Source organism: Chrysochloris asiatica, unplaced genomic scaffold (assembly GCF_000296735.1).
Source record: "Chrysochloris asiatica unplaced genomic scaffold, ChrAsi1.0 scaffold00291, whole genome shotgun sequence".
In the NCBI taxonomy this organism is placed as follows: Eukaryota; Metazoa; Chordata; class Mammalia; order Afrosoricida; family Chrysochloridae; genus Chrysochloris; species Chrysochloris asiatica.
The window spans coordinates 2183088-2193320 of NW_006408809.1; positions in this window are offsets into that span (position 1 = coordinate 2183088).

Here is a 10233-nt window from a genome sequence, read left to right on the forward strand (position 1 = left end):
GCTTTCCTGACTTCTTCCTTATTTTTCTCAACTCCATTGTATAGTGTTTTGATACATTTTATAATCATTTTTCTGAATTCTTTCTCTTTCATTTCCAAAGCCTGCCCATCTTTCAGTATGGAGTGTAGGTCTACTTCCATCTCATTTGCCTGAGTCACTTTATCTCATTTCTGGACATGTGCAGATATGGTCATCTGCTTCTGTTTTTTTGGGCATATTCAGGAGTTATCTGTGTCCTTAATACTTAGATGGGTGTGTATTTTGGTATTTTTTACACTTTCCAAATGCCTCCAGGTAGATGTGATCAGGAAATGGGCTTCTCTTTTCACTCTCCTTCTTGAGAAATTTCAAGATGCCACTCTTGGTCATTTTGACAAAATTTAGGATTTAAATTTTGGCATATTTCCTTTTTAGTCTGCCTGTCCCGCTCCAAAATCTCCATTCAGGCCTTTTTTCTAGTTATAAACAGTTCAGGACCAGCTCTGGCCATTTGGTTATAAGTGGAAACTGTCTCTTTAAATTTCGAGGTGATGTGTGCACATGCGTAGTAGAACCCTCTGATGGTAGGGCTGGGGTGTCCACTAGCTCAGGCACTCCTTTAGTCACCAGAATGGAGGTGTGCAGGTAGCAAGGGACCAATGAACAGATACCAAAAGAAAAGAATATCCACATCTTTATCTCTGCAGTTCTGTCAGGCATCCGTGGCTTCTCTGATCCTTCCCCAGCTTGGTCTCACCCAAGATGTCGACTCCTGTAGCAGCAGAGCGTCTTGAATTAGAAAGCATTGGATTTCTTACTTCTGCTATAAATTCCCCTAGCTAAGCCTTCCAACCTTGTAAGTATTCCTTTAAATGTGGTTCAGAGTTCTGGGACCATCCGCTGAGCCTGCTTGGTCCTGTATTCTGTGTTGCTGTTGATGGAGCTCCATACAGCACTTCCATCCAATCTGCCATCTTGTTTGTTTTCCAAGGCTATAAATCTTCACTGAAGCAAACTACATCTTTCTCTCGTGGAGCAACTGGTAGGTTTAAACCACTAATCTTTCAGATAGTAGTCAAGTGCTTAACAATGGTGCCACCAGAGTTCCTTTGTACCAGGTGACCCTATAGTTTGTTGTTAGGCACAACTGAGTCATTACTGACTCATAGTGACCTTATGTACAACAGAATGACACACTGCCCGGTCCTGTGCCAACCTCCCAGTCGTTGCTATGCTTGAGACCATTGCTGCTGCAACTGTGCCAATCCATCTCATTTGTGTTCTAACTCTTTTTTGCTGACCATCCACCTTACCAAACATAACATCCTTCTCCAGGGACTGGTACCTCTTGATAATATGTCTGAAGTATGAGAGACGAAAGTCTCACCATCCTCATTTCTAAAGAACATTCTGGCTGTATTTCTTCCAAACACAGATTTGTTTGTTCTTTTGGCAGTTCAAGGTACTTTCAATAGTCTTCTGCAACACCATAACTCAAATGAATCAATTCTTATTTATTAAGTGTCCAACTTTCACATGCATATGAGGTTATTGAAAATACCATGGCTTGGGTCAGGCACACCTTAATCCTCAAATTGACATCTTCGCTCAGCTCAATGAATCTATATTAACGTATGAAAAGTCTTTAATGTATGAATGAATAGATGAGTGAATGAGTAAGAAATAAATCATTTTACATGTGATCTAACCTCTATCACTACGTATATAGTCTGTCAGTAAAATACTTCTTGAAAGCCAATTTATTCATTCCACATGGCATTGGTACTATATCTAACTGCCTATTCAACCTTTCCAAATGAAATTTAAAAGATACCTCAAATTTTTAAAGTCCATAACTGAGCTTCTGATACTGCCCTCTAGAACTGTCCCTACCAGAGATTCTCCCATCTCAGTTGCTGGGCCAGAGACCTTAGAATTTTCCTTGATTCTTATTTCTCTCACACCCCTCATATAATCCATCTGCTAACTTCACCTTCGGAATATACCGTGAATCTAACCACTTCTCCCCACTGCCGTCACTAACCCTGGTTGCTCTCACCTGGAATCCTGCAATAGCCTATCTATTGATTTTTCTGCTCCTACTCCTTTAGTCAAATCTCAACTCCACATTCAGACTGATTCTGTTCAAATATAAGTCACACCATGTTGTTCTCCACTTAAAAGGTCAATGTTACCCCATTCCATTCAGAATAGAAGCCAAAGTATCTTCAAAAGTTTTCAAGATGCCACATAATCTGGTTATTCATTTTTTTATATTTTCACCTAATACTAGGCTCTCTTTTGCTCTCCTAGGACCTGCTGTAGCATATGAGTCTCCTTGTTAATCCTCAAATGTAGTCATATTCCTGCCCCAGAGCCTTTGCATGTGCTATTGCCTCTACTTTGGATTTTCTACCTTAAAAAGCCCACACAACCTACTCCCTTGGCACATTATTCAACTACCACCTTCTCAGCTAGCCCAACAGTCTACCTAAAATAGGAACACCTCAAACATTCACTTGTCTTCATCCCTGCCTTATTTCTTCCCTAGCAAATTTATCACACTATGTTCTCTATTCATTGTGGGGTTTGTTTGTTTTATCCTCCCTCTCCCAATTACAAAGAGAAGAAGTCTTTGTTTGTTCTTTTACTGCTGTATCCCAGGTTAGAACAGAGTCTGATATATGGAAGACTTTCAGAAACTTTGCTGAATAGACCAATGAAACAAAGAGTAGCAGGATCTTTCTGGCATGGTGATAGAGAGAGTCGTGTATTCTCCTGCCCTCTTTATCTCTCTTCCTCATCCCCTCTCTTTGGTCACATTTACAGCTAATTTCTTCTTAAGTCTGGTTGTTCTTGAAAGTGGCATGACTGGAGGCCACGGTCCTGTTGCAGTCTGAAGTACTAATTCTTGGATTAAACAGATACCTAATATTGAAGAACACTACATTTTATTAATGGCAAATTCACTCCAACATCTTTTCTGTATCTTGAGTACATTTGAATGGTGGTGGATGTCCTTAGCTCACATTAGAATTTTTCTGTTTGAGAAACAGTAGTTGAATTTTGGTTCAGTGTTCTGAAGGTCTATGACAAATATCCAAGTTGTTGTTACTGTTAAGTGCTGTCGAGTTGGCTCTGACTCATAGAGACCCTGTATAGAGTTTCAGAGGAGTAGCTAGTGAACTTGAACTGCTAATCTTCAAGGTGATTCAAACCAACCTTGCGGTCCAGTGCTTAACCTACAGCACTATATCAGGACTCCAGTATCTGAATGTTGTTGTTGTTAAGTACTGTGAAGTCGTTTCCCACTCATAATGACCCTGTATAGGGTTTCCGAGGCTGTAAATCTTTCCAGGAGCAGAAAACCTCATCTTGCTCCCACAGAACGGATAGGAGTTTCAAACAGCCGACCTTGAGGTTAGCAGCCCAATTTGTAACCACTATGCTAAATCCATCTAAATACTTTGCAATCTAAATATCCAAGCAAATTAGTACTGATGACTCAGTGAAGCATTGTAATATAATGTAGGTGTTTAGTTCTTGATTATGAAATTCTCAAAAATATAGTATCAGCTAGATTTTGACATGTCTCTTGCTGGTTAACTCACTGATAGGCACTGTAGAATGAAAACAAGCATAAGTAATTGTCTTAGACTGGGTTCTCTAGAAGGAACAAAACCAATGAAACTTATTTATGTGTATATAGAGAAAGACAGTTAAGGAACTCTGGTAGTGTGGTGGTTTATAATATTGTGCTGCGAACCACAGGGTCACCAGTTGATCTGCAGGATGAAGATGATGCTTTTTGCTCCTGTAAAGCTTTTACAGCCTCAGAAACCCTATACAAGATTGCCATGAGTCAGTACCAAGTCCATGGCATATAACCACCACCATAGAGAGGATTATATCAAGGAAATACCTCACACAGTTGTAGAGGCAGTCAAGCTCCAAGTCTGTAGGTTAGATGTCAGGCTGGAGACTTCTTCTGACTCACATAACTGCAGGACTTGATGAGCCCAAGATCGGCAGGTCAGGTGGCAGACTTCTGGCTGCAGAGGGGAATGAATCTAAGGTTGGCAGGTAAGATGGCTTGCTGCTCCTGATTCCCAGGATCAGTAGACAATATGACAGGTCACTGGTTCAAATACAGAGCTAGAGGTCAGACGATGAGCCAGATGCTGGATCCAGACACAGCAAAAAGCAAGCAAGTTCTGCTGAATGTCCCAAATATTGGAAGCAGGTCATATCCCCAATGACACTTCCTTACAACTAATTGGCTGTTCACAGCAGATCTCATGATGAAGGTGATTACATTGTATTAGATCTCATTGAGGAAATTAGTACATGTTGACTGCTAAACAATGTCCTGGATAAGCACTGGCTGCTAACTACAAGGTCAGCTGTTCAAACCCACCAACTGCTCCTCAGAGACCCTATACAAGGTAGCTATAAATTGGAACCAACTCAACAGCACTTAACATTACACAACATTACAGCTGGTAAATTACTGAAATGCCTGGCTCAGTCAAGTTGGCACAAAACCTTACTATCACCAGAATTCAGTAACTGCACAAGGCCCTTCAGGAATGGCACAAAATAGATACATTTTGAAAGCGAATGGAGAGACTGATCAGAATCTTAGGATATAAATCAAACCTTATGGGTCATTCAGGCAATAGCTAGGAGGCAATGAATACTAAGTATGGTATGTTCTGAATGCCTCAGAATGCAGTATGTACCAACTACTTCGCAACTGAACTAGACCAATCTCTTCATTAAGGAAAGTGAGGCCCTAAAAGGCACTGAACTCAACTTTTGAGATTTGATCAGGGTCAACCAGTCCAAATTAGAGACAATACACCACTAAAGTTCAGTCTAGGATTAGTACATGGTGTCATGTTGAGACCACATGTACAAAGCCACGGGTGCTAAGACCACAGGTGACAAACAACTTCAAGGAAGGAAAAGCCTTATTATTTAAGAAGTCTTTGAGAATAAATTCTTCAAATGAAGTAGTCAGGCTATGTCTTAGCCTGCAGGTTCCGTTCTTAGGACTGCGAGTTCTGAGTTAGTACTGGTGCAGTTCTGGGTTGGGAAAGTTGAGGAAGTTTGGTTGAAACAATGGATTGGGTGGGAGCGTTGTCAAAGCTGCTCCTTGTGACTTCTTCTGATGCAGCTGTTCTACACAATGATAATAAAGGGCTGAGTGTGGGTGTGTTCTTTCTTGACACTCACTATGATAATGACCTTCTTTTTGGACTTCATCATCACTCCTTGCACATTAGCATTCATGAATCTTCTATTTTTGGTAAACCTCCCAATCCTGCACAAGTGCCTCATGGCTTGGGTTAGAGCCCAACATAGCAGAAGCAGGGGTGGAGATTGGCTTCACAAGGAATAATTTTCTGTCCTTGAAGCTCCCTTTGTCCTCCCCTGTGGGTTTGCCTCTTTACTGCTCCAGTGTCCTGGTTAGTCACACCGCTTTGTTTGATGTTTGCTACCAACTAGTATCAAACAGTAAAGACACTACAGCCTAAGAGAGGAGAGAAGTTCAAACTTTTGCAAAAGAGTGCCTTTAGGGTCTGGCTTCTGAAATCTCCTAACTTCATCATTTCCATTATAGCCCAATGTCTTTCAAGGGCCAAAGTTATCTTCTTTAGAATGACAAAGCTCGTGTAAAACCAGGATGTTGGTGTTGTCAAGTGCCATGGAGTTAATGCTGACTCCTGGTGACCCTGTCTGTATAGGGTTTTCAAGGAGTGGTTGGTGGGCTTGAAGCACTCACCTTATGGTTCACAGTCCAGTGCTTATTCCACAGTGCCACACTAGAACTCCAAAGTCAGAATAAGCACATATAAATTTGTTATTCTCAGGATGTTCTTTGGCAATATACCAGTATATGATCTGAATTTGTTACAGCTCTTCCCATATTACCCTTCTCTTCAGAGGTCTTGAATCAAGGCAACACAACAACCAAGAAGAGGTCTTTGCAGTAAGCTTCAGATATCAGCATGCTCTTTCTTGACCTTTGGGAAGGGGTTCTGAGGGAAATGCAAAGATGATTAAAAGTTGAAGACTAGGTTTAATGAAATACTAAGGAAACTGAGATATATCATTTCAAAGAAGAAGGCGAAAAGGCAATTTGCAAAAGGTCTTTAAGTCCATAAAGAGGTTCACCCAGAGGTTAGGGTAAAAATAAAATGATTGTATTAGTAAAATAATCAAAGGTAAGAATACATGAGAAGTTTCTGGGGTAGACTGTTGTGTTTTCTTTGTTTGGAATACATTTATGTATAGGATCCATGCTTTCCAAATAGTCAAACATTCTTGAAAAAGAACAAAGTTGGAAAACTCTCATTTCTCCACTTCAAAATTTACTATAAGCCTACAGTAATCAAGACAGTATTGTAATGACAGACATAAATCAACAGAACAGAATTGAGAGCACAGAAATAAACTCTTACGTTTATAATACAATTTGTGTATTCATTTATCTGGTTGTAGATATTTGGGTTGTTTCCAGTGTCTGTCTACTACAAATAGGATTGCTACAAAAATGAATAATGAATGAGGAAGGCCAAAGAAGAGTGGATAACTTGGAATTATGGTGTTGATGAATAATATGGGACTGCCAGAAGAACAAACAAATATGTCTTGGAAAAAGTACAGCCAGAATGCTCATCAGAATCCAGGGTGGCAAGACTTCGTGCACATGCTTTGGACATGTTTTCAGGAGGGACCAGTCCCTGGAAAAGGACACGCTGGGTAAAGTAGAGGATCAGTCACAAAGGGGAAACCCTCAATGAGATGAATTGACACAGTGGCTGCAACAATGGGCTCACACAGAAACCAACATGAGGATGGTACAGGACCGGGCAAGGTTTCATTTTGCTGTACAGAGGGTTGCTATGAAGTCAGAGCTGACCTAACAACAACAACAAAGATTTGTAAACAAGTCTTTGTATACACACCTGCCTTCATTTCTCATTTGTAAATATCTTGGGGTGTGACACTGTAGAATCAGCACTGGACTTTTAATCATAAAGTTGGCAGTTCAAACCCACTAACTGTTCCTCGGAAACCCTATACGAGGTTGTAATGAATCAGAACTTACTCAATGGCACTAAACAACAACAAAAGGAATGGAATTACTTTGTTATTTGGTTAGTTTATGCTTGATTTTTTAGGAAACTGTCAAACTGTTTCCTAAAGTAGTTTCACCAAGTTATATTCCCATCAGCAACATATGAGAGTTGCTGTCCTCCACATCTTCATCAATATTTGGTATGTCAGTCTTGTTCATGTTAATGATTTTAACAATTGTGTAACAGTATCTCATTGTGGTCTCAATTTGCATATTCTCTAATAACTAATGATGCTGCATATTTTTCCATGTGTTTATTGCTGTCTTTATATTACCTTTCAGAAGTTTGGGGACCTTTAGTAAAAAAGGGATTGAATAGCAATTCGCACAGTCAGGTACTTATTGTTAATGTTCCTGGTATAGCTGTTGTTGTTGTTGTTGTGAAGTGCCATCAAGTTGGTTCTGACACATAGCACTCCTGGATAGGGTTTCCAAGGAGCAACTGGTGAGCTTACACCATGGACCTCGTGGTTCAAACTGACTTTTCAGTTCTAGACAATATTAATACAGGATATGATAATGGACATCTTTTAAAATGTTTTCAATTTTATCATCTATTCAAATATTTTGCCCATTTTTGAAATTGAGTTATTTTCTTATATGAGTTTGACAGTTCTTTATATATTCTTAATATAAGTCAAAACATTTTATCTGACTCTTCTTTTTATTCTCATAGCATTGTCTTTAAAACTCAGAAGTTTAAATGTTTATGAGGTCCAAATTATTAAGGTTTTCTTTTGTGGATTGTGCTTTTGGTATAATATCTAAGAATTATTGGCTAGTCCAAGGCCATAAAGGTTTTCCTGTGTTTTATTCTGGAAGTATTATAGCTATAGATTTTACTTTAGGCCTATGATCCATTTTGAGTTAATTTTGGTATAGTTTGCAAAATATCCATCAAAATTCATATTTTTGTACATGGATATCTAATTATTCCACAATTTTTTTTTAAAAAAAATAACCTTTCTCCACTGAATTGCTTTTGTACTCTTTTAAAAATCAGTTGTTGATTTTTCTTTGCTTGTTATCCATTAATAATCAGAATATGGAATGTATGAAATATGAATCTATGAAAATTGGAAATTGTCAACAATTAAATTGAACACATAAACATCAATATCTTAGGCATTAGTGAGCTAAAATGAACTAGTATTAGCTATTTTGAATCTGACAACTACATGGTTTATTATGCCAGTAAGAGGAACGGTGTTACATTCATAGTCAAAAAGAACATATCCAGATCAGTCAAGAGGTACAACACTGTCTGTGATAGAATAATATCCATGTGCCTACAGGGAAAACCAGTTAATACCACTATTATCTAAATTTACACATTGAAGAGTTCTACCAACTTTCAATCTGAAATTGATCAAACATGAAATCAGTCATGACTGGTGATTGGAATGCAAAGGTTGGAAACAAAGAGAAAGAATCAGTAGTTTGAACATATGGCCTTGATGATACAAATGATGTTGGAGAATGCATGATAGAATTCTGCAAAACCAATGATTTGTTCATTTTGAATACCTTTTTTAGACAGTATAAGAGATGACTATACATGTGGACCTCACCAGATGGACTACAAGGAAATCAAATTGACTACATCTGTGGAAAGAGATGGTGGAAAAGCTCCATATCATCAGCCAAAACAAGGCCAGGAGCAGATTGTGGAACAGACCATCAATTGCTTATATGCAAATTCAGATTAAAGCCAATGAAAATGAAAACAAGTCCACGAGGGCCAAAATATGACCTTGAATACATCCCACCTGAATTTAGAGATCATCTGGAGAAGATTTGATACATCAGACACTAAAGATAGAAGATCAGAAGAGTTGTGGGATGACATCAAGGACATCATACAGGAAGAAAGCATCAAGAAGATAAGAAAGAAGGAAAAGATCAAAATGGGTGTCAGAAGAGATACTGAAACTTGCATTCCAGTGTACAGATGCTAAATCAAATGGAAGAAATAAGAAGGTACAAGAACTGAACAGAAAATTTAAAAGGTCAGCTGGAGAAGACAAAGTCAAACATTGCAATGAAATGTGCAAAGATCTGGAGTCAGAAAACCAACAGGGAAGAACAAGCTCAGCATTTCTCATTGGTGGAACTGAAGAAAAAATTCAAGACTCAACTTTCGTATTGAAGGATTCTCTGGGCTAATTATTGAAAGATGCAGAAAGCATCAAAAGAAGATGGAAGGAATACACAGAGTCACTATACCAAAAGGAAATGGTTGAAGGAGGAAGTCCAAGGTGCATTAAAGGAATTGGCAAAGAATAACGCACCAGGAATTGATGGAATAAAAATTGAAATCTTTCAAGAAAGTGATGCAGCACAGGAGGCACTCACTCATCTATGCTAAGAAATTTGGAAGACAACTATCTGGCCAACTGATTGGAAGAGATCCGTATTTTTGCTCATTCCAAAGAAAGGTGATCTAACGGAATGCAGAAATCATTGGACAATATCTTTGATATCCCATGTGAATAAAGTTATCCTAAAAGTAATACAGAAATGGCTGCAAGCATACACTGACAGAGAACTTCCAGAGGTTCAAGCTGGATTCAGAAGAGGATGTGGAATGAGGGATATCATTACTGATGTTCTATGGATCTTGGCTGAAAGCAGAGAATATCAGAAAGATGTTTACCTGTGCCTTATTGACTACAATTGTGTGGATCATGACAAATTATGGACAACATTGTGAAGTGTGAGTATTCCAAACCACTTAATTGTGCTCATGAGGAATCTGTACATGGACCAAGAGGCAGTTGTTCGAACAGAACATGGGAACAATGAATGGTTTAAAATTAGGAAAGGTGTGTGCCAGGGTTGCATTCTTTCACTATACTTATTCAACCTGTATGCTGAGCAAATAATCTGATAAACTGGGTTATATAAAGAAAAACATGGCATCAGGATTGGAGAAAGACTCATTAACAACCTGCAATATGAAGATGATACAACTTTGCTTGCTGAGAGTGAAGAGGACTTAAAATACTTACTGAAGAAGATTAAAGACCACAGCCTTCAGTATGGATTGCATCTCAATGAAAAGAAAACAAAAATCCTTACCACTGGACCAATCAACAACATTATGA